Below are 26,675 nucleotides of genomic sequence, written 5' to 3'. Positions count from 1 at the left end.
ACAGCACCCCACTTTACCGTGTACAGCACCCCACTTTACCGTATGGCCATGACTCGGACTCGTTTTGAGACAATCCTTAAATTTTTACATTACACCGATAATGCACAGTGCCCACCCAGAGATGATCCCACCTTTGACCGGCTATTCAAAGTCAGGCCGGTCATTGATCATTTCAGTGCCAAATTTGCAGAGATGTACATCCCTGAAAAATGTATTTGTATCGACGAGTCCCTTATACATTTTAAAGGAAGGGTTAAATTCCGCCAGTACCTTCCCAGTAAGAGGGCAAGGTATGGCATAAAAATGTATAAATTGTGTGAAAGCACCTCAGGGTACACCCACAGGTTTAGGGTATATGAAGGGAAGGATTCAAGAATTGAACCGCCAGAATGCCCCCCCCCCCCTCGTAGGTGTTAGTGGAAAAATTGTCTGGTATTTAGTGCACCCCTTCCTGGATAAAGGTTATCACCTCTATGTGGATAACTTTTACACTAGCATCCCCCTGTTTAAGGCCCTTGGTTCAAGAGGTACAGCAGCTTGCGGTACTGTGCGCAAGAACCAAAGAGGCCTCCCAAAAACGCACATTGCCCAAGTACTGAGAAGGGGTGAAAGCAGGGGAATATGCACCGAAAATATGTTGTTGGTCAAATATAAGGACAAGAGGGATGTCCTTATACTGACAACAATTCACAGAGACAGTACCACCTCCGTCCCTGTACGAGGTACCAGTACCCACACCTCAAAACCTATTTGTATCCTTGATTACAATAAGTACATGGGCGGAGTGGATCTTTCAGATCAGGTACTGAAGCCGTACAGTGCCCTGCGGAAAACAAAAATCTGGTACAAGAAGCTGGCCGTGTATATCATCCAGATGGCACTGTATAACGCTTACGTGCTATTCCGTTCTACCAGCCAGAGGGGGACATTTATGCACTTTCAAGAGGAAGTCATAAAGGGCCTAATATTTGGGAACCAGCAGGCAGAGGGCCCCAGTACTTCTAGTACTGGCCCCCGTATTGTACCAGGGCAGCATTTTCCTAACGAAATCCCCTCCACTGCAAAAAAGGGCAGGACACAAAAAAGGTGCAAAGTTTGCTATAAAAAGGGAATAAGAAAGGATACTATTTTCCACTGTGAAACTTGCCCCGACAAACCCGGCCTATGTATAAAGGAGTGTTTTAAAATATACCACACATCTATGGATTATTAGGTTCATCATTTCACCGTGCTTCGGGGGTCTTGCTAATGCCACATAGCACCCACCATTCATTCCACCAGAATCTGAGCTGCAAAATCCAAAAATCACTCCTTCCCTTCTGAGTCCTGCCATGCACCCAACTGGTATTTTTTGGTCACATATGAGGCATTGCCATACTCGGGAGAAATTGGGGCACAGATTTTGGGGTGCTTTGTCTCCTTCATACCTTATGAAAATGAAAAATTTTGAGCCAGAACTGCATTTTTGTGTAAAAAAATGTAATTTTTCATTTGCACAGCCCAGTTGTATCAAAATTGGTGAAACCCCTGGGGGTTTGAAATGTACACTATACCCCTAGATGAATTCCCTGAGGGGTGTAGTTTGCAAAATGGGGTCACTTGTGGGGGGGTTCCACTGTATTGGTGCTTTGGGGGTCTTGCTAATGCGACATAGCACCCACCAACATTCCACCAGAATCTGTGCTGCAAAATCCAAATATCACTCCTTCCCTTCTGAGTCCTGCCATTTTTTGGTCACACATGAGGCATTGCCGTACTCGGGAGAAATTGGGGCACAGATTTTGGGGTGCTTTGTCTCCTTCATTCCTTGTGAAAATGAAAATTTTTGAGCCAGAACTGCATTTTTGTGTAAAAAATTTAATTTTTCATTTTCACTGCCCAGTTGTACCACAATTGGTGAAACCCCTGGGGGTTTGAAATGTACACTATACCCCTAGTTGAATTCCCTGAGGGGTGTAGTTTGCAAAATGGGGTCACTTGTGGGGGGGTTCCACTGTATTGGTGCTTCGGGGGTCTTGCTAATGCGACATAGCACCCACCAACATTCCACCAGAATCTGTGCTGCAAAATCCAAATATCACTCCTTCCCTTCTGAGTCCTACCATGCACCCAAATGGTATTTTTTGGTCACATGTGAGGCATTGCCGTACTCGGGAGAAATTGGGGCACAGATTTTGGGGTGCTTTGTCTCCTTCATTCCTTGTGAAAATGAAAAATTTTGAGCCAGAACTGCATTTTTGTGTAAAAAATTTAATTTTTCATTTTCACTGCCCAGTTGTACCACAATTGGTGAAACCCCTGGGGGTTTGAAATGTACACTATACCCCTAGTTGAATTCCCTGAGGGGTGTAGTTTGCAAAATGGGGTCACTTGTGGGGGGGTTCCACTGTATTGGTGCTTCGGGGGTCTTGCTAATGCGACATAGCACCCACCAACATTCCACCAGAATCTGTGCTGCAAAATCCAAATATCACTCCTTCCCTTCTGAGTCCTGCCATGCACCCAAATGGTATTTTTTGGTCACATGTGAGGCATTGCCGTACTCGGGAGAAATTGGGGCACAGATTTTGGGGTGCTTTGTCTCCTTCATTCCTTGTGAAAATGAAAAATTTTGAGCCAGAACTGCATTTTTGTGTAAAAAAATGTAATTTTTCATTTTCACTGCCCAGTTGTACCACAATTGGTGAAACCCCTGGGGGTTTGAAATGTACACTATACCCCTAGTTGAATTCCCTGAGGGGTGTAGTTTGCAAAATGGGGTCACTTGTGGGGGGGTTCCACTGTATTGGTGCTTCGTGGGTCTTGCTAATGCGACATAGCACCCACCAACATTCCACCAGAATCTGTGCTGCAAAATCCAAATATCACTCCTTCCCTTCTGAGTCCTGCCATGCACCCAAATGGTATTTTGTGGTCACATACGAGGCATTGCCGTACTCGGGAGAAATTGCGGCACAGATTTTGGGGTGCTTTGTCTCCTTCATTCCTTGTGAAAATGAAAAATTTTGAGCCAGAACTGCATTTTTGTGTAAAAAATTTAATTTTTCATTTTCACTGCCCAGTTGTACCACAATTGGTGAAACCCCTGGGGGTTTGAAATGTACACTATACCCCTAGATGAATTCCCTGAGGGGTGTAGTTTGCAAAATGGGGTCACTTGTGGGGGGGTTCCACTGTATTGGTGCTTCGGGGGTCTTGCTAATGCGACATAGCACCCACCAACATTCCACCAGAATCTGTGCTGCAAAATCCAAATATCACTCCTTCCCTTCTGAGTCCTGCCATGCACCCAAATGGTATTTTTTGGTCACATGTGAGGCATTGCCGTACTCGGGAGAAATTGCGGCACAGATTTTGGGGTGCTTTGTCTCCTTCATTCCTTGTGAAAATGAAAAATTTTGAGCCAGAACTGCATTTTTGTGTAAAAAATTTAATTTTTCATTTTTACAGCCCAGTTGTACCACAATTGGTGAAACCCCTGGGGGTTTGAAATGTACACTATACCCCTAGATGAATTCCCTGAGGGGTGTAGTTTGCAAAATGGGGTCACTTGTGGGGGGGTTCCTAACTTTTAGCATCTTATGGTGCCTAGAAACCTACATGGTGCCTAAAAAATAATCTCATAAAAAGGAGGCTCCAAAATCAAGTAGGTGCTCCTTCTATTATGAAGCCTGTGGTTTGGTCAACGTGCACACTAGGGCCACATATAGGATATTTATGAAAACAAAAGAATTGGGGGAATCAATTTTTAGTCACATTTCTCTAGTAAAATCTACTGTGTTCCTTAGAAAAATGTATTCAAATTGAAAATCTGCAAAAAAAATGAAATTTTGAAATTTCACCTACACTTTGTTTTAATTCCTGTGAAACACCTAAAGGGTTAACAAACTTCCAAAATGCTGTTTTGAATACTGTGAGGGGTGCAGTTTTTGAAATGGCATCATTTATGGGGGTGTCTCACATACAAGTCCCTCAAAGTCACATCAGAACTGAACTGGTCCCTAAAAAAATCAGTGTTTGAAATTTTCTTGAAAATTTGAGAATTTGCTATTCATATTTTAAGCCTCCTAGTGTCCAAAAAAATTAAAAGGAGGTTGAAATAATGATGGAAACATAAAGTAGACATATGGTCTATGTTAGTTATTAACTATTTTGAGTGGTATGATTATTTGTCTCACAAGCAGAAAATTTAACATTTTGCAAATTGCAAAATTTTCAATTTTTTTACGACATTTTGGTATTTTTCACAAAAAAACACAGACTGTATCGACCAAAATTTACCACTAACTTGAAGTACAATGTGTCACGAGAAAACATTCTCAAAATCACTGGGATAAGTAAAAGCAAAAAAAAGTTATCCCCACTTAAGTGATACATGTCAGATTTGAAAAAAAGGGCTCTGTCAGGAAGGCAAAAACAGGCTGCGGCGGGAAGGGGTTAAAGTAAAACTTTATTACACCCCATATAAATCCATACTCACCTATAGTGTCCCCTGTAGGTCTGTCCTCTTCTCCAGTAGATAATCCATAGGGTAGCTGTGAAAACAGATATATAATCACATGCCTAGCTTCCACGGCTGTGACAAAAAAAAAACTGTTGACACTTGCAGCCCCTCCCCGAGAATGAGGGAATTTGTCCCTGGGTCTTTCCTCAGCCAATCAGGAGTAGGCTCCGGGGGTGCTCTGCACCTGATAGGCTCTGTGCATCTACATAGAAGCCCATGTTGTGAATTTAACATGAGAGTCTATGATGCAGACTTGCCTACCCTCCCGCATTTAGCGGGAGGCTCCCGGTTTTTACAGGAGCCTCCCGCTGCCCCGCAAACCTGCCCCTTCCTCCCGGTTTTTACGCGGCCTTCAGCACAATCCGGACTGCGCATGGGCGCGCACCGCTTCTGGGGGACCTGCACGGCGCACGCCATGATGACAGCCGGCCACCGCAGGGTTGTGGCCGACTGACGTGCTGTATTGGGAGGAAGAAGAAGTCCGTGCATGCAGCTAAAGGAACAGGAGAGCTCGTCAGCCAGGGCTTCGCTGATGCTGGCCCCGCCCACCCACTCACACAGTGAGCTCCGTGCAATGCTGTTCCTGGAAGTTCCTGGCCTGCTCCTGTCACTGGCTGGCTGCTCTGTGCTGCATCCACGACTGCCAGCACCTCCCTGCACCTCCCAGGAAGGGGCAACACAGCCAGGTGATTGCTGTGTACTGGGGGAGAGACGGGCTGTGTGTAATCTGACACTTGTAGGATTTACTGTGGGGCTATGTGTACTAGTCTGGGGGAGAGGGGGCTGTAATATGACTGTGGGTACTCTGTGTAATGTGTGTGTGGGGGGGCTGTGTATAATGTCATATGGGGGTGCTGTGTATAATGTCATACGGGGGGGGCTGTGTATAATGTAACACTGGGGGGGGGCTGTGTATAATGTAACACTGGGGGGACTGTGTATAATGTAACATGGGGGCTGTGTATAATGTAACATGGGGGGCTGTGTATAATGTAACATGGGGGGACTGTAATATGACTGTGGGTACTCTGTGTAATGTGTGTGTGTGGGGGGGGGGGCTGTGTATAATGTTATATGGGGGGGGGCTGTGTATAATGTAACACTGGGGGGCTGTGTATAATGTAACACTGGGGGGGGCTGTGTATAATGTAACACTGGGGGGACTGTGTATAATGTAACACTGGGGGGACTGTGTATAATGTAACATGGGGGGCTGTGTATAATGTAACATGGGGGGCTGTGTATAATGTAATATAGGGTGGGCGGGCTGTGTATTATGTAACATGGGGGGCTGTGCATAATGTAATATGGGGAACTGTGTATAATGTAACATGGGGGGGCTGTGTAAAATGTAACATGGGGGACTGTGTATAATTTAATATAGGGTGGGCTGTGCATAATGTAATATGGGGGGGCTGTGTATAATGTAACACTGGGGGGGACTGTGTATAATGTAACACTGGGGGGACTGTGTATAATGTAACATGAGGGGACTGTGTATAATGTAACACTGGGGGGCTGTGCATAATGTAATATGGGGGGGCTGTGTATAATGTTATATGGGGGGGCTGTGTATAATGTAACACTGGGGGGCTGTGTATAATGTAACACTGGGGGGGCTGTGTATAATGTAACACTGGGGGGACTGTGTATAATGTAACATGGGGGGCTGTGTATAATGTAACATGGGGGGCTGTGCATAATGTAATATGGGGAACTGTGTATAATGTAACATGGGGGGGGGGCTGTGTATAACGTAACATGGGGGACTGTGTATAATGTAATATAGGGTGGGCTGTGCATAATGTAACATGGGGGGCTGTGTATAATGTAACATGGGGCTATATATAATGTAATACGGGGTGGGCTGTGTATTATGTAATATGGGGTGGGCTGTGTATAATGTAACATGGGGGGGCTGTGTATAATGTAATATAGGGTGGGCTGTGCATAATGTAATATGGGGGGGCTGTGTATAATGTCATACGGGTGGGCTGTGTATAATGTAACACTGGGGGGACTGTGTATAATGTAACATGAGGGGACTGTGTATAATGTAATATGGGGGGGCTGTGTATAATGTAAAATGGGGGGACTGTGTATAATGTAATATAGGGTGGGCTGTGCATAATGTAATATGGGGGGCTGTGTATAATGTAACACTGGGGGGACTGTGTATAATGTAACATGGGGGGCTGTGTATAATGTAACATGGGGGGCTGTGTAAAATGTAACATGGGGGGCTGTGTAAAATGTAACATGGGGGGACTGTGTATAATGTAATATGGGGGCTGCGTATTATGTAACATGGGGGGCTGTGCATAATGTAATATGGGGGGACTTTGTATAATGTAACATGGGGTGCTTTAGTACTATAGCATACCTCCCAATTGTCCCAATTACAGCAGGACAGTCCCTCTATTTGGAGACTGACCCGCTGTCCTTGCCGCGTGGGTAATTGGGGGGAGCCTAAGTTCACCGCTGCTTTGCTCTGCAGAGCAGCTGGTGATCGCTGAAGTGATGCTGTAAGCCTGCACATGGCATCTCTTCAGCGCAGGGATGGAGGGAGTGCAGGCAGGGAGCTGCCCAGCTGCTAGGAATGATGAAAATGGGGGTTGTGGTGCAAGTCCATGCCCTCTTCCCAAGGCCACACCCACCTGGTGTGTAGCTCCACCCATTATTGGGGCCGGCCGCGCCTACGGCGCGGCAGGTCGCAGTTTGAGACGGCACAGCGCATTTTACTAGCACCTGGAATCTCCCTGAAACTAGTTTTCAAAAGGCAAGTATGCTATGATGGGAATTCATTCGTATAGCCAAATTCGGCTGAAGTTGCCATTCGTAAAAACGTCAATTCAGCCAAACTATGCAGATCGTAAATTAGCCAAGCACTGTGTCCCGGCTGTATTTAACATTGAATGGGTACGAATGGGTGCCCCCTTAAGGCCCCCATACACTAGGAGATATGGGCATGATTTCATCCGATTCGGAGGAATCGTGCCGTGAAATCGTCCCAAATCGCACATGTAGATATCCCGTCCGACCCGATGCGTGGTCCCATGCGCATCGGAGTCGGGAGGTCGGAGGAGCTGCACATAAGATTAGCTAAATCATATGTGCAGCCCGGAGCCATGTGGGCGGTTGATGGCAGGGGGCAGGAGATGCCGGGCAGAGGAGGAAGCTTCTGCCATCAGGTACTGGGAACACAAGCCGGGTGGAGGGAGCAACGCAGGCTGCGCAGGGAGCCGCTGCCTTCAAGGGGAGCAGGGGGGCTGCGCAGGGCAGGAGCAGAGCACTTAAAAAAAGAAAAGCCCCCACACTAAGAGTTGCTGCAACACATACATGCGTAATATGAAGTTAGAGCTTTACCTAGCTACAGGGGCGGATTGGCCTACCGGGAAACCGGGCTGTTTCCCGGTGGGCCGGCATATTTTTTGTGTGACAGGCCGCCCTCCCTCCGTTACAGGGCCGGCCGCGAGCTTTGCCAAAGTTAAAATGGCCGCGGGAGCGCTGGTGCGCATGTGCTGCGCACACAGCTGCTCCCGCGGTCCAGTCAGAGGCTGCCGCTTTGCCGTCCTGGTCCTGCTCTGGCCGCCCGCCCTCCCTCCCTCCTTTACAGGGCCGGCCGCGGCATCTACATGAACTTTGCCCTGAGTAAAGATGGCCGCGGCCGGCCTCCAGTTTGGCATAGTTAAAATGGCTGCAGGAGCACTGGTGCGCAGGCGCACGCAGCTGCTCCCGCGGTCCAGAGGCTTCAACTTCTGGCTCTCTGCCCAGTGTACACGTGATCCAGCCTTCCCAGCAGCGCGCAGGATTGCTGTTGGGGCTGGATCTGATGGGCGTCAGCAGCAGGACTAGAGAGTACTCAGCACAGCAGCACGCAGCAGAGGAGCAGCTCGTAACAGCAGGCAGCACGCACCAAGGGTAAACTAGGGGTACTAAGGGCACTGGCAGAATTTATATATAAATATACAGTGTGTGGTATATGTATAATGGGCATCACGTTGTGCGGCATATGTATAATGGGGCATCACGGTGTGTGGCATATGTATAATGGCATCTTGGTGTGCGGCATATGTATAATGGCATCATGGTGTGTGGCATATGTATAATGGGCATCACGGTGTGCGGCATATGTATAATGGGCATCACGGTGTGCGGCATATGTATAATGGGCATCACGGTGTGCGGCATATGTATAATGGGCATCACGGTGTGCGGCATATGTATAATGGGCATCACGGTGTGCGGCATATGTATAATGGGCATCACGGTGTGCGGCATATGTATAATGGGAATCACGGTGTGCGGCATATGTATAATGGGCATCACGGTGTGTGGCATATGTATAATGGGCATCACGGTGTGGCATATGTATAATGGGCATCACAGTGTGTGGCATATGTATAATGGGCATCACGTGTGTGGCATATGTATAATGGGCATCACTGTCTCCCCTCCTTGCATCCTCCACCACTATGTGACTCCCCTCCCTGCATCCCATGCCACTCTGCATTCCCCCTCCTACCCTGCATCCTGTGCCACCATGCCCCCCTCACACTCCCCTCCCAGCATTCTACGCCACCCTCCATCCCCCCCCTCCCTCCCTGCATCCTCTTCCACCCTGCCACTCTACTGTGTTGGGAGACCCCCTGCCACACCCCCCCCCCCCCTGTCTCTATCTCCCCAGGCTGCAGGATAAACGCTGTACGCATGCGCCTATTCTGCAGCGTGAGGGGCTGGGGACATAGCCAGCAGCCCGTTTAAATAGGCCACACCCCCATATTGATAGGCCACCCCCCCAAAAAAAAAACCGGGCGCGCCGCAACAACACTCCCCCCCCCCCCCCCCCCCCCCCCCCTATTAGGGCTGCTTCAAGATATTTCCCGGGCTGGTTTTAATTCCCAATCCGCCCCTGCCTAGCTAGTAAAGCCAAGTTTTTAAACCTTTATTCTCCTTACTCTCATTTCATGTATTATGTCCACCACTAGATGTCAGCACTGTATCACTTGTTGTTTTATTGCTGTGTTGCCGTTTTTTTCACTAATGTTTGCATCCTCATATTTCAGGTGCTGTGTCCTGGATGCTTTTTGCACAAAACTGACATGCTATCCCATGTATGCATTATATGTTTTTCACACACTCTGTATGTGTGCTCTAACGTCTTGTATGCCCTCCACAGCCCGCCCCACGTGACCGCATGTCAGCCCCGCTCTGATGCGCCTGAGGGACGACACTGTCAGTCACGGTGACGTCATCGAGGTGCGATCGATCCCAGAAGCCAGCCCAGCGGTCCCCGTGTGTGAGCACAAGCTGCAGGAGGGGGTAAGTACCTGAGCCTTTATATTTCACTGTCACTGTATCATTTGTTGTTACACCATTTACCTGTCCTGACGAAGGGGGAGACCCCGAAACGTTGGCGCTTTATGATTGAATAAACCAGTCCACTCTTCACCAAATTGAGAGTCCCTGAGTGCCCTTTCCTTCAGAGTATATATATATATATATATATATATATAGATAGATAGATAGATAGATAGATAGATAGGATAGTAGGTAACAGAGCCCCTAGTATGAGATTCCATCACCAAAACCGGTATAAAGAACCGTAATGCAAATCACTGTTCAACAGTTTTAATACAAATTTATATAAAAAACACAAGATAAAAGCATTTTTCTCATCCGTATAGAGTCAATTCGGTTCAACAAGTACAAGGAATAAACCCAACGCGTTTCGTCGTAAACGACTAAGGCGTGGAGGGAGAATAAAAGTGTGCCGAACAGACGTGGTGCTACGTTTCAGTGTCCATGTCAACTGTATTAACATTCGGCTAAAAAAAAACTGTGAAAAACCACATGTCGACCTTTTGACTGTCGACCTTGCCCATGTCGTCCTAATGCTTGTGTCGACCTAATGACCTGTCGACATAGACCCATGTCGACCTTTCTGTATGTCAACCTAATGGTATCGACTCAATGCTTGTGGACCAACTTCTTGTAGACCTAATGATCCATACCCGTTAGTTGTTTATTATCTCTTCTCTTAACGTGCCACAAGTTTGTTTTTTGCTAAATTGATGTAACAAACATTTCTACCATCTAATATGCCTTTACAGTATAAATAAGTCAGTGGTGGTTTATAGGTCATCTAAATCCCCAAATTTACATTTTCATATTCTGTAAAAGGGTTTGGATATAGGACAAAAATCTGAAATAATAAAGCATGCTATGTCAGTTATGATTACTGACAGTTTACTTGCTGCATTTCTGTATTTGAATCCACAAATCTGCAGAAGCTGATTTAAAGTGATGCAAAAATAAAGTGAATTTACTTGGATACTTTAACGCATGCATGTCCAAACTATGGCCTCCCCAGCTGTTGTGAATATACAAGTCCCATCATGTCTTGCTCCAGTTTTGCTATTAGGGAATGTAAAAACTATGGCAAGGCATGCTGGGATTTGTAGGCATGTCCAAACTATGGAGTACCCTAGTTTGGACATGCCTGCTTTAACGGGTCAGTGAAACTTTCAGGTGACCAGAAGTTCCGTCTCTGTGCCGAGTCCCCGAGCACACCATGGTGACATAGCACTTGCTAAGAAGTGCCTCCAGAGTGGCTGGCATAGCGTGCACACCTGATGGCACGTGGTTAGTACAGGACTGTCCTTATTAGACTTGGAGGTGGGGTTTGATGCTATTTTTGCGCGGCTTTGTGTAGTGTATGTCATGTGTCCCTGAAGATGAGGTTAACGTTGTTGGAATTAATATCAATGAGTTGGATGTAACTGTGAACATTTTAACAAAAATGATCATCTTAGCAGCTCTTCCAACACACCCATGAGGTGGCTGCTAGGTGTCGTTTTTTTTGTGGGGTGTCGCCAGTAGCCCTAATCCCCAGCTTTTGCGTCAGTGATGCCACTGTCAGGTAGAGCTGCATCTAATGAATGCCGGATTGTTTCCTCCCTTTTATCATTTTCCTTTTCCTAATTTCTGGAAGTAGTTTAAATGTTTCAGGGGGAAATTTACTAAGATGTGTATTCTACTTCACATGTGATGTTGCTATGAGCAACCAATCAATCCGGTCTACTATCTTCTAGGCTGCATCTAATAAATCTGGATCCAGTCGCCTTCGTTTGTTGGTGATATGTGGTTCCAACGGCTCATGGCATTTCCTTTTCCGATTTTCTGGAAGTGGTGTAAGTTTTCCAGTTTCTAGGCTGCAGCGAATTAAATCTGGATCCAGTCGCCTCCGTTTGTTGGTGATATGTGGTTCCAACGGTTCATGGCATTTCCTTTTCCTAGTTTTAGGAAATGGCGTGAATTTTTCATCTTCCAGGCACTTTATGAGATGTTGCCTCATTAATGGCACATTGTAGGTGCAGCTGGAGATATTGCCAGTGAACAGTATTTCTACAGCATTTGCTATAGCATATATACCGCAATCCTTTGTGCTCTTCCCCTGTTTCTCTGTATTCATAATTTGCAAATGCCTCTGCTCCTCTGGAACATTACAATAGAAGGCATACAGATGATTGTTGTAAGGGGCGCCAAACTGAAAATTATCACTATCCGCAATGTATATCTTTCCATCCTTAAAATATGTTACGAACGCGTGAGATCTATTGCCACCAAAACACACTATGTGGATCTGCACTGCTGGCTCAGACAGGGGAGTGAAGGAGCTAGCATATCCTTTTGCCAAATCTTGCAGGCCATTGATCTTAAATTGTTTGCGCAGTATGTACTGAGCAGCATCTACAATTCTGAAATTGACACCTCTGGTGCCTTCCAGGCGGAGCCTGTCCTTTTTTAACAGCCCTAAATTAGGCTGCCACATGTTATTGAAATGAGAAAACGCGTATGTATAGCTACACAAAAATGTATGTACCACACAGCTCACTCTCATCAAATTACTGATTGTTATTCACCAAGCGAAGCCTTTTTTATGACCTCTGAGTGACATCACAAAGGCTGCCTGTGACATCATCAGCCTCACTGTGCCTGTGACATCAGCCTCACTGTGCCTACATTCCACTACTGAATGTAATCATTTGTGATTTATTATAAAGTTTATTTACCAGGGCTAGAAAGGGCACAGGGTAATGGCCATCACTCACTAGCATGCAGGAATAGCCAATCATTATTTTGTGGGTAAGACAAACTGAGGAGGGGCTGAGACATATAAAAAGGAGCAATGATCGATAAGAAGATGAGAGGAAAGGAGGGGGCTACAGGTGAAGGGATGCAATGAGAGAAAAGGGAGAGAAAGAAGAGAGATGTAAATATAGGCCACGGCTACACAGCAGCTGTGGGGGCCACATGTTAAACACTCCTGATGTAGGCCAAACCAGAGCTTTGCAGAGGGTAGGGTGATGTGCACAGCATATTTTCCATCTCTGTATTTAGCCACCCATCTTGTCATTGTTATCTCAGAGATAGAAGTGGGCATGCTACGAGGCCCGGCCCCCCTGACTTGTGGCACACTCCTGTGAGTCCTTACCACACACTCATTTTTGCGCATGTACACTGAAAGGGCAGGGCTGCAAAGCAATCTGTCCATGGCCATTATAAGATAGAAGAATTGAGGAGGATTTGCTCAATACGCCTTAAAGTAGCCGTGTGGTAGCTACAGTAGTAAGCTCTGTCCCGATATTCCGTATAAAGAACATTATTGCTCTTCCAGCTCGCAGACTGTGCTATAGTCATTATGACGACCACTCAGTCCTCAAGCACAGTACTAACGGGTTGACTTGAGTTTTGTCTCCTTGTATGTTGGTATTGCCCATGGCACATTCTCGCTGCTTATCTGGGTTCAAACAGACAGAACCTTTGAGGCAATTGGCAATATGCCTACGGAACAGTTGTGAATGCCCTCATGCAAAAAAAATCATTGCACATATTTTTGTAGCTGCCCATCATAAAAATAGTATCACACTAGTTATACTGGCAATTTATCTTCCGCTTACTCAATATGTCTAATGACACACAGCTACAAGTGTCCATTGTCAACTGTGGTAGAAGGCAAGAGAACGGAGACATTTTCACAAGTTTTAGGAGCCCATTTATTAATGTGTACTGGCAGTTATTAGCTGCAAAAACTAAGAATCCCCCCAACTATATGTCATAGATACCTGATGCTCCATTCTGCCTGCAGCAGCATCTTCCCATAGGATTCTCTGGGGGAGTGCGATGGCATAACTACCAACAAGATGCTCTGTTTCTGGACATCCATGCCAGTGGCAGTTGCAGGGCTGCAGCACAGTCCAAAATTCAGATAGGGGGGACCCACCAACTGCCACCCTAAACAGCACAGTCCAGACTCACTGGCAGGTGTGGCTCCTCTATTTGAGTTTGCGTCAGTGGTGCAGTCCCACCTCTGCAACTTGCAAGGAAGTCCAGGAGCAGAGCATTTTGTCCCTCCTGGAATGGGTCATGTTGGGAGGTATGCAATGCTGCTCAATTTACCAACATCCGGAACGCGATGTGTTCCTGATATCGACTACCGCCATATGAAAGTGGTGCTAGCCCATGGACTACACATCACATAGCTGACTGGCCAGATGGTTCCCCCCAGAACCCGCCCAGAAAGTAACCACTGTTCAGCACAGTCATTGCTGACACTGCATGCACAGGCCACCGGGCAGCTCACTGAGCATATCACAGGGACAGTCTCCTTTCTGAGCCCTGTCCCTGCCTGTGCTCAGTAATACATCCAGCAGATATGATCGCATATTGCAGTGCAGCCTTAAGTACTAATATCGCTCCCAGATTGCATTGAATATACGATCATTGCTAAATTTGACTCTTTGCCTGCAGTATTTTTCTCTATGTCAGGGGTGTCCAAACTGTTTGCAAAGAGTGCCAGATATGGTGACGTGAAAATGTGTGGGGGCCGACCATCAGAATGGTCCCCCACTCTGCCCCATTCACTGTATGTCCCCCAGCGTGCCCTCATTCACTGTATGTCCCCCAGCATACCCCCATTCACTGTATGTCCCCCAGCATGCCCCCACTCACTGTATGTCCCACAGCGTGCCCCTACTCACTGTATATTCCCCGTCTGACCCCCCTTCTCCGTATTTCCCCCAGCCTGCCCCCATTCACTTTATGTCCCCCACTCTGCCCCCATTCACTTTATGTCCCCCACTCTGCCCCCATTCACTTTGTCCCCCACTCTGCCCCCATTCACTTTATGTCCCCCACTCTGCCCCCATTCAGTTTATGTCCCCCACTCTGCCCCCATTCACTGTACGCCTTCACTCTGCCCCATTCACTGTATGTCCCCCACTCTGCCCCCATTCACTCTATGCTTTCACTCTGTCCCATTCACTGTATATCCCCCACTCTGCCCCATTCACTGTATGCCTCCCACTCTGCCCCATTCACTGTATGCCTCCCACTCTGCCCACATTCACTGTATGCCTCCCACTCTGCCCCATTCACTGTATGCCTCCCACTCTGCCCACATTCACTGTATGCCCCCCACTCTGCACCATTCACTGTATATTCCCATAAACTGCCCCTCCTTCACTGTATGTACCCCATTCACTGTATGCCCCCCCTCTGCACCCATTCACTATGTCTCCCAGCCTGCCCACCCTTCTCTGTATGTACCACATACTGCCTCCCTTCACTGTATATTCCCCTGCAGGTGACAGACGCTTGGGCTCCCGCCGCCGCCGCCCTTCTCTGCATATTACGAGAGCAAGCTTCCCCTTTGCTGCCCCCCCCTCCTGGCACACTGCTGTCACTGTGATCGCGATGGAGGGTGATATATAATTGCAGCAGCAGGAGTTGGACACGTACTCATCTGAAAGACGGCAAACACGTCTCACAGTGGCAAACAGCACCCCCTCACCAATGCAGACAGCAAGCCAGCAAGGGAAAGGCGCGCTCGCCGGGGTCCCACCTCTAGAGTCCTGTGCTGTGCATCCCACTTCAGCCTCCAGCCGCCCCGCTTCTGGCTGGAGGCTGCGGGCCGCTTGAAGTTACATCCCGGGCCACAATTGGCCCCCGGGCCGGACTTTGGACATGCCTGCTCTAGGTCTTGTAGTTGATCCGTAATCATGAAATACAACAGTGATGGATTTAAAAAAATAAGATTAAGATCCTGACCACACCTCCCCACCCTATATTTAAATACCAGCCCAGGCACAGATGCTCGGGTCTGGTTATAGATTTGGGAACGGCAGTTACATTTAAATGCAACAGATCTCTGTACGGCTTCACACCAACTTGCCGGCCTCAAGCAGTTGTCCTATTTGGTCTCTTGCCAGACTTATAAAGCCAGTCATTTGGTTGTTTTTCCACCTTTATGTTTTGGTTCTCAAACTGGTTCCTCAGGACCTCAAACAGCTGTCATTTCTCAGGTCCCCTGGCAGGTGCACAGGGGTACTCATTACTCACTGACACATTTTAAAAGATCAACAACGGAGCTAATTATCTCACCTGTGAATCTTTGAGGCGACCTGAATACGATGTGCTGATGACCGAGTTTGAGAACATGTGCTCTAGTACAAACCCAGCCAAACTGTGGCTCCCCAGATGTAGTAACTACACATCCCAGCAGGTATGCGGTCAAGATGCCCGCATTCACTATAATGTCGCTGGCATCCCTACTACTGCCTGGAGACCAGTGCCGAAATATGAACATCGATTGGATTGCACAGATTTTCGCCCGGAGGACCGATGTTGCGCTTCTGCACAGGCGCATTTCTGCACATGTGCAGATGCAGGCTGCGTTCACCCACGGCAAACATTCTGTTCGCTGAGTGCATGCACCCTACACAGAGAGTGGGCAGCGGAGAAGGGCGGGGGTTGCCGGGCATCCTCATTACCATATGGGAATTTTGCAGCCTTGTGAGTCAATCAGAACAAGGTCTTAAGTACTAAGTATTCTGCACATCAGCATGACTGGTTCACGCTCTTACTGGTTTCCCTAGCACAGAAGAATGATTTGGTCCTGGGGACAAAGCAGAAGTACACTATGGACACTTACCGCAGAACTTGACGTGCGGATTCTTGGCACACAAGACTTGGGCCTGTGAGGAAGCAACGTTACAGTCTGCGCAAACGGGTCCACGTCCCTTTTGGGTCTCAGCTGACAGTCGTACCAAACTCTAAGGTCAGTGTCAACATTATTAGCTGTGGCTGAAGCCCCAGAACAAAACCTAGGGCCCCTGGAAAGAAAGAAATATTTATCAATGCAGCCAATTTACAGCAGTCTGTCTCGTCACAATGGACCACATGGCTGGATTAAGGGAGGGGCGATAGGGGTCCCCACACATTAAGCGCCCCCAAAAATTGACAGCTCGGGTTTGTGCAGTGCATACATCCCTGCCCTCCCTGAGAAGGACATCGCATTGTGTTGTTTCAATATGATCGATTTTTTTTGTTTCTAAGGTAGTGGTTTTACCATTCGATGATTGCATCATTCTGATGTTTGCCACCATCAAATGGTAAACATTTAATGGTGTTCCAATGGTCCCACCAGCCAGCCAAGCTGCAGTGCTTCTGCGCATGCGCGGCCAGGGTGAAGATGTTTGCGCATGTGCAAAAACAGTCTTTATTTATGCATGCGCCAAAAATATAGGTACTTGTGTAGTTTCACAGCGCCGCCGCGCGCACAGTCTGTTACAGAAACTTGGCAGCCTGCCAGAGGCTCTGTTTAACTGTGCGCGTGCCGCTCTAGCTCTGCCTGACTGTGCTCGTGCCGCTCTAGCTGTAAGCTAGGTATTGACAGCTACGTTAACAGCGGCCGGGCGGTCACTGTGGTACTTGTAGTTCCACAGTGAAATAGGCAGCGCCTGGGCAGCGCTGACAACGGGGGCAAGTGGAGACACCCCGGGCACAACGCTGACGTGCCGTGAAACTACACAAGTACCAAAATATATATATATATATATATTTTTTCCCTATCAAATACTTTTGATGCATAGCGACCATCGCATTGAAAGATTCAATGGCGGATTCCCAGCCATTATTTGATAGATATATGTCCATCCCTACTCTCCAGGAGCAGCCCAGAGAGGAGACTATCAGCAGCACTTCAGGGGGCGGGGCCTGATCTATATGTCATCAAGCCCCACCCCTAGTACAGCAAAACTCGATATTCGCAGGTCCTCGAGGATGGGGCAGGACTAGTGATTTTTGGGAGCCTCCGGGAGTGTAGGCAACCCTGTCTCACATACATACAGTATGTACATAAATACACTGCCTCTCAAATACATACACTGCCTTATACATGCATACATACATAGTGTTCATTCTAGCACCCGCCATATTTGAAAACCCATGCACTTCCTCTTCCCTGCCTGGGGTGTCGCTGTCTGCTGTAGTGCTTCCAGCACAATGTGATCTGTATATCAGCACTGATATGCAAACCAGTCCTGTGCTAAAAACACAACAGCAGACAGCGACACCCCAGGCAGGGAACAGGAACTGCATGGATTTTCAAATATGGCGGGTTCTAGAGTGAACACTTCATACATACACATACTGTACATACATACTGCCTCTCACATACATACTGTACATACATACTCTGCCTCTCACATACATACATACATACATACACTGCCTCTCACATACATACTGTACATACATACACTGCCTCTCACATACATACATACATACATACATACACTGCCTCTCACATACATACATACATACATACATACATACATACATACACTGCCTCTCACATACATACATACATACATACATACATACATACACTGCCTCTCACATACATACATACATACATACATACATACATACATACACTGCCTCTCACATACATACATACATACATACATACATACACTGCCTCTCACATACATACTGTACATACATTTGCTTTTGTGCTGTGACTGATAAAGTGATACCGAGGGCGGTGGAGCCTGGGGTGAAGTGGAATGGTCCCTGGACAGCTGCTGCAGCCGAGGGACAGGGGAGGGGGAGAAGGGGGCCCTGGGAAATGCACTGTGCCGACTTTTGGTACTCACTGGTGAAGGTGGCCATGCCCCCAAAATTTTACCTAGGCCCGGCATTCCTCTCGGCTGCCCTGCTCTCACCCACAGAACAAGCATCAGCAAAGCTACTTACCATGGATGTTTCTTAAAAACTATGAAAGCATCATTTGTGTCACCTATTACTCTGCCAGAGCCACAAAGGGAACACTACAATTTTAAATCCATTTTTTAAATAATGATTTGTCTACATGATTGCTTCATATTAATGCAAAACACAAAACAGCAAGTGTTGGACCAGTGGCCGATCTGTCCCCGCACATCCCCTGCGCTCACTCCATGACCTTATAACCCTTCTGATTGGCCGCTTTATGGAGGTGTATTGACTAGAGGAGATTTAAGGTAGAGAAACGCGGGGGAGGCATGATTGCAAATTAGCTGTAAATGCTCGGAAAGAGGGAAATATCCCCTTGCCTTCATGTTACTCGATTGACATGAATGCGCAGTGCTTCATTGGATGTTTCAGGATTCACATTTATTCTTTAATAAGTATCTGAAAGTGTGCGAATAAAATTACTTTTTTCAATATATCTCATCTTCGTCCAGACTATGGGGGTTATTCTGGTTCACTTGCAAAGGCAAATTCCTTCTCAAATGGACAAAACCATGTGTACTGCAGGTGAGGCTGATGCAGAGAAAATTAGATTTGGGTGAGGTTTTACATCAAAGTGAGATCTATGTTGCGGTGTAAAAATAAAGCAGTCAGTGTTTTCCCTGCACAGACATAAAATAACTCATCCAAATCTAATTCTCTCTGCACATGTTACATCTGCCCCCCTGCAATGCACATGGCTTTGTCCATTTGAGAAGGAATTTGCCTTTGCGAATGAACCAGAATAAAGGCCCATATATCCCTTTGGAATTCAATTTTCAAGGAATATAGCAGCGACTGAAAACATGCAAGCATCATTCAGAACAAGCAATCCTGTCCCGTCACTTACTCAATGATTGCAAGTGCGCCAGAGGAAAGAGTAAGTGGATAGTGTCACCGGCTGCCGATGGCATTTTTGGGGACGTTCCCGCTTCCCACCCGCGGCCGGCAGGGGGGGGGGGGGGGAGGCAGTTGGGAGTTCGTCCCCCCCCCCCCCCCATCTGACAGAATAGACGCTGTGCGCATGCGCTCAGCGTCTATTCAGAGGCACAGTGGCCGAAAATGGGGGCGCTGCCCTAATTTGCATATACCACACCCTCGTTTGCATATGCCACACCCCCTTTTTGGGCGCTAGTGTCCCTATTCTGCTGGGAGGTATGTATCTCACCTGGTAAATCTGAACGTTGAGTGTATGCTGATATAAAAGGCGGAAAGGCATTTGTTGGTAATGCAGTTAGGAAAGTAACATTGGGGCAGATGTATTAAGCCTTAACAAGAGATAAATGCAAGTGTGATAAGGAGTGATAAACGTCCAGCCAATCAGCTCCTTACTGACTTTATTCAAACACAACCTGTAACATGGCAGTTGGCAGGTGATTGGCTGGACGTTTATCTCTCCTTACCACACTTGGATTTATCTCTTTTTAAGGCTTAATACATCTACCCCATTATTTGACAGCAGTGTGTTTATATATATATATATATATATATATATATATATATATACACACACACACACACACACACACACGGGTGGATCAATAAGTAACTGTGTTTGAAGACAGGTGGCGTTGCTGAGGAAAGTTGGTGTTACTATCGGGTACTACCATCTTTCAAACCACGCCATACCAAATTTCAGATTGATTCATAGGTTATTTCTTTTTTCCAACACGACAATGCACCAGCTCCTTCTTCCGGAATTGTTACGGCCAAATTGCATGAATTGCGCAATGAATTGTTGCTGCATCCACCGTACTTACCAGTACTTATTTCTGGCTCCCTGTGGCTTCTTTCTGTTCCCTAACCTGAAAACGTGGCTTGTGGGGGAAAAAAATTCAGCTCAAACAAGGAGGTCATCGTTGAGACAAAAGTCTACGTAAGTTTGACAAATCGTATTTTTTAGAGTGTTTAAAGAAATGTCAGGGGCGTTGGGGAAAAGTGTATTGCCGTGAAAGGAAAAATAAAATAAATTGAGAAAATGTATGTCTTCCTTCTTAACACAGGCACTGCAAAATGTAGTTTGTTTGTAAGGTAACGTGGCGCTATTTTGAGGGATCTGCCTGGTCTGTGCCATATGGTGTATCCCAAACACACCACTATAAGAGAGTAAGTAACAATAAATGGTATAGACAACTGGGCGCTCCCCCTTTTTTGTTTTTGGACTGAATTCTATGTGTGAGTAAAACGATTAGGTATTCGAAGAAGATAAAAGGTTTTACTTCCCTTGGATTTCTGTAGTGGTCTCTTACACCTAGGTGAGAGAGAGAACAGTGACAGAGAGCACAGGTGCGGTGCCCAGAACTGAACACAATATTCCAATATTGATGAGATTTATTAACCATGGTGCAACAGAACAGGAAAAAAGCTGGAATAGAAGAGACCAATACAGAAATCCAAGGGGAGTAATACCTTTTATCCTCTTCGAATACCTAATCATTTTTCTCACACATACAATTCTGTCCAAAGGCAAAAAAGGGGGAGCACCCAATTGTCTATACCATTTATTGTTAACACAGGTAGTTATTAATCCACCCTCGTGTGTGTGTGTGTGTGTGTGTGTATATATATATATATATATATATATATATATATATACATCATTGTTGACATATACACTGTCACATAATTACTTTTTCTTCGATGGCGGTTATTATTTGCAAAGGACGGGGTGTGCTATGGAATCCCCAGTAGCTCCGTCCTTTGCAAATGCCTACATGTGGCAGGTAGAGAAATCACTCTTTCTCGACAATGCCAGTGTGAACTCCTGCATAGATCTATATGTGCAATATATAGATGACCTCTTCCTGCTTTGGAAAGGTCCCCTAGCTCCTCTAGCAGAGTTGGTGGCCACTCAAAATAATTCTGCCCATCCCATTAAGCTCTCCCTGACTACCAACAGCAATACCATACCGTTTTTGGATATAGCCATCTCCATCACCGATGGGAATCTCCATACATCCCTCTTCGTGAAACCAACAGATCGCAATTCCCTGTTGAGACATGATAGTTTTCACCCCCGTAATACTGTCAAAAGTCTGCCCTATTCTCAATTCCTTAGGGTTTGTAGAATAACGGACACTACCATGGAGACAGAGAAACAACTCAACATCATGGTTAAAAAATTTGAGGAGAGAGGATACCCCACAAGTGAATTGCTGCAGGCCAAAACGAAAGCATTGTCACAAAATCGCAATGACCTTATAGCCAAAAGTAGTCCCAAAATCAAAACATCCAGTATACCATGGGTTAACGACTACAGCTCAACCAGTCTGGTCACTTCCCGCAAAGCGAAACAGTGGTGGGAAATAATTAAGACTGACCCAGACTTACCTATATTTAAGAACACTAAACTCATGCCCAGTTATAAGTGCGGCCCCAATCTGAGGGACTTACTCATCAAGACAGAAATGACTAATTTTGATGTACAGACACGGACCGCCAGGCCAGGCAAAACAGGTTGCTACAGGTGCTTGGGATGCACTACGTGCAGCTGTCTTGTCACTTGCACAGAGATAGCCCACCCATTCTCGGGAAAGAAATTTAAGATAAAATGGCCCCTAACATGCACCACCAATTACGTTATCTATGTTATCCAATGCCCGTGCGGGCTCAACTACGTTGGTAAAACCGACTGTGCGTTCAAAGTCCGAATGGCACAACACCGCAGTGCCATTAGGGCAGCGCTCTTGTCCGGGAAGAGTGAACAACCGGTCGCCCGGCACTTTGCCCGGGCAAAACATAACATGGCCATGTTACGATATAGGATTGTAGATCACATCCCTGCCTCAATACGTGGGGGAGACCGATCCAAAAAACTACTCCAACTGGAGTCCCAGTGGATTTTTAAATTAGACACACTGGCACCCAAAGGCCTCAATGAGACCTTGGGGCTTCACAATTTCCTCTGATCAGGTCACCAGAATTCATTTGATGCCACCCCTTGCAGTCCCATTGACAGATGGTACCCTGCTTTGCTGCCACAACACCCACATACATGGTGTTGTGCCAACACATTAGGTAGCTGGTACACACCCAGCACCAGATTATTGCCCCCAGTACAGATACCCCGCAGTCCATGTATGCAGTTACACGTAGTAGCCCTGCTGGTTGTGCTGTCGGCACACTAAGGGTTGATGCCACACATACATGCGTAATATGAAGTTAGAGCTTTACCTAGCTAGTAAAGCCAAGTTTTTAAACCTTTATTCTCCTTACTCTCATTTCATGTATTATTTCCACCACTAGATGTCAGCACTGTATCACTTGTTGTTTTATTGCTGTGTTGCCGTTTTTTTCACTAATGTTTGCATCCTCATATTTCAGGTGCTGTGTCCTGGATGCTTTTTGCACAAAACTGACATGCTATCCCATGTATGCATTATATGTTTTTCACACACTCTGTATGTGTGCTCTAATGTCTTGTATGCCCTCCACAGCCCGCCCCACGTGACCGCATGTCAGCCCCGCTCTGATGCGCCTGAGGGACGACACTGTCAGTCACGGTGACGTCATTGAGGTGCGATCGATCCCGGAAGCCAGCCCAACGGTCCCCGTGTGTGAGCACAAGCTGCAGGAGGGGGTAAGTACCTGAGCCTTTATATTTCACTGTCACTGTATCATTTGTTGTTACACCGTTTAGCTATCCTGACTGAATAAACCAGTCCACTCTTCACCAAATTGAGAGTCCCTTTTATTTAATAAAAAGCACTCTGGTTTTATAAATACTTGTACTGTTTTGTATTTGACAACAACTGGTGGAATCCCTATTTGGTGGTTAAAAGCGCTCTCTATACCTCTTTTCTTTATTTATATATATATATATATATATATATATATATATATATATATATATATATGCAAAAGGAATAGAGAAGACGCACCAATGAGCAGAATGTAACAACACTTTACTTATGCAACAAAGCTCACATACATTGGGGTTAAAAATCTTATGCTTGCCAGCCAGATAGTTTTATCACCGTCACAGCCCGGACATCAATGTGAGAGAAACGCCGTCACTCAGCTGCCGCCGTCAAGCCGCAGACCAGGGAACAGCACACACAGAGTCGGAAGGATCGCCGGCTGGATCGCAGGTGGAAGCAGGACGTCTCAACGTCGGACCAAAAGGAAGCCACGCCCTGGCAAGCATAAGATTTTTAACCCCAATGTATGTGAGCTTTGTTGCATAAGTAAAGTGTTGTTACATTCTGCTCATTGGTGCGTCTTCTCTATTCCTTTTGCAAGTTTTCCCCGCTGGATCATTGGCACGATCCCAGAGAGAGACTGCACACATTTGGGACTCTGATGTGGACTTATACCTGAAAAACACTAGGACTTTGCGCTGGGTATCTTTTGTTATATATATATATATATATATGTATATATATATATATATAGATAGATAGTAGGAAACAGAGCCCCTAGTATGAGATTCCATCACCAAAACCGGTATAAAGAACCGAATAAAAGCATTTTTCTCATCCGTATGGAGTCAATTCAGTTCAACAAGTACAAGGAATAAATCCAACGCGTTTCGTCGTAAACGACTAGGGCGTGGAGGGAGAATAAAAGTGTGCCGAACAGACGTGGTGCTACGTTTCAGTGTCCATGTCAACTGTATTAACATTCGGCTAAAAAAAAACTGTGAAAAACCACATGTCGACCTTTTGACTGTCGACCTTGCCCATGTCGTCCTAATGCTTGTGTCGACCTAATGACCTGTCGACATAGACCCATGTCGACCTTTCTGCATGTCAACCTAATGGTGTCGACCCAATGCTTGTGGACCAACTTCTTGTAGACCTAATGATCCATACCCGTTAGTTGTTTATTATCTCTTCTCTTAACGTGCCACAAGTTTTTTGTTTTTTTGCTAAATTGATGTAACAAACATTTCTACCATCTAATATGCCTTTACAGTATAAATAAGTCAGTGGTGGTTTATAGGTCATCTAAATCCCCAAATTTACATTTTCATATTCTGTAAAAGGGTTTGGATATAGGACAAAAATCTGAAATAATAAAGCATGCTATGTCAGTTATTATTGCTGAGAGTTTACTTGCCGCATTTCTGTATTTGAATCCACAAATCTGCAGAAGCTGATTTAAAGTGATGAAAAAATAAAGTGAATTTACTTGGATACTTTAACGCATGCATGTCCAAACTATGGCCCCCCAGCTGTTGTGTTCCGTCTCTGTGCCGAGTCCCAGAGCACACCATGGTGACATAGCACTTGCTGAGAAGTGCCTCCAGAGTGGCTGGCATGGCGTGCACACCTGATGGCACGTGGTTAGTACAGGACTGTCCTTATTAGACTTGGGGGTGGGGTTTGATGCTATTTTTGCACGGCTTTGTGTAGTGTATGTCATGTGTCCCTGAAGAGGAGGTTAACGTTGTTGGAATTAATATCAATGAGTTGGATGTAACTTTGAACATTTTAACAAAAATGATCATCTTAGCAGCTCTTCCAACACACCCATGAGGTGGCTGCTAGGTGTCGTTTTTTTTTTGGGGGTGTCGCCAGTAGCCATAATCCCCAGCTTTTGCGTCAGTGACGCCACTGTCAGGTAGAGCTGCATCTAATGAATGCCGGATTGTTTCCTCCCTTTTATCTATTTCCTTTTCCTAATTTCTGGAAGTACTGTAGTTTAAATGTTCCAGGGGGAAATTTACTAAGATGTGTATTCTACTTCACATGTGATGTTGCTATGAGCAACCAATCAATCCTGTCTACTATCTTCTAGGCTGCATCTAATAAATCTGGATCCAGTCGCCTCCGTTTGTTGGCGATTTGTGGTTCCAACGGTTCATGGCATTTCCTTTTCCGATTTTCTGGAAGTGGTGTAAATTTTCCAGTTTCTATGCTGCAGCGAATTAAATCTGGATCCAGTCGCCTCCGTTTGTTGGTGATTTGTGGTTCCAACGGTTCATGGCATTTCCTTTTCCTAGTTTTAGGAAATGGCGTGAATTTTTCATCTTCCAGGCACTTTATGAGATGTTGCCTCATTAATGGTACATTGTAGGTGCAGCTGGAGATATTGCCAGTGAACAATATTTCTACAACATTTGCTATAGCATATATACCACAATCCATTGTGCTCTTCCCCTGTTTATCTGCATTCATAATTCGCAAATGCCTCTGCTCCTCTGGAACATTACAATAGAAGGCATACAGATGATTGTTGTAAGAGTCGCCAAACTTAAATGTATCACTATCCACAATGTAGATCTTTCCATCCACAAAATATGATACGAATGCGTGAGATCCCTTGACATCATAATACACTACATGAATCTGCACTGCTGGCTCAGACAGGGGAGTGAAGGAGCTAGCAAATCCTTTTGCCAAATCTTGCAGGCCATTGACCTTAAATTGTTTGCGCAATATGCACTGAGCAGCATCTAAAATCCTGAGATTGACACCTCTGGTGCCTTCCAGGCGGAGCCTGTCACTTTGAAACAGCCCTAAATAAGGCTGCCACATATTATTGAAATGAGAAAACGCGTATGTATATCTACACAGATATGTATCAACCACACAGCTCACTCTCATCAAATTACTGATTGTGCTTCAGCAAGCACAGCCTTTTTTATGACCTCTGAGTGACATCACAAAGGCTGCCTGTGACATCATCAGCCTCACTGTGCCTGTGACATCATCAGCCTCACTGTGCCTGTGACATCATCAGTCTCACTGTGCCTGTGACATCATCAGCCTCACTGTGCCTGTGACATCATCAGCCTCACTGTGCCTGTGACATCATCAGCCTCACTGTGCCTGTGACATCATCAGTCTCACTGTGCCTGTGACATCATCAGCCTCACTGTGCCTGTGACATCATCAGCCTCACTGTGCCTGTGACATCATCAGCCTCACTGTGCCTACATTCCACTACTGAATGTAATCATTTGTGATTTATTATAAAGTTTATTTACCAGGGCTAGAAAGGGCACAGGGTAATAGCCATCACTCACTAGCATGCAGGAATAGCCAATCATTATTTTGTGGGTAAGACAAACTGAGGAGGAGGCTGAGACATATGAAAAGGAGCAATG

General features: G+C 46.0%; 1 long non-coding RNA gene across 17 annotated transcripts in view; it reads left to right on the top strand.

Moving 5' to 3' along the window:
• LOC146080110 (uncharacterized) overlaps positions 1 to 26,675 on the top strand; it is a 180,916-nt gene that overhangs the window by 138,144 nt on the left and 16,097 nt on the right. For 15 of the 17 annotated variants that reach the window (XR_014474823.1, XR_014474820.1, XR_014474824.1 and 12 more), the window contains 3 exons: positions 9,684 to 9,826; positions 16,449 to 16,625; positions 23,059 to 23,201. This is a non-coding gene — a long non-coding RNA (uncharacterized LOC146080110). Of the gene's footprint in view, positions 1 to 9,683; positions 9,827 to 16,443; positions 16,626 to 23,058; positions 23,202 to 26,675 lie in introns of all 17 variants that reach the window. The other 2 variants (XR_014474811.1, XR_014474812.1) reach the window with 2 other exon arrangements.

This window comes from Crinia signifera, chromosome 5, assembly GCF_055691185.1.
Source record: "Crinia signifera chromosome 5, ASM5569118v1, whole genome shotgun sequence".
Classification (NCBI taxonomy): domain Eukaryota; kingdom Metazoa; phylum Chordata; class Amphibia; order Anura; family Myobatrachidae; genus Crinia; species Crinia signifera.
Note: the sequence above shows the minus strand (reverse complement) of the source record. Positions and strands in the feature narration are given on the sequence as shown.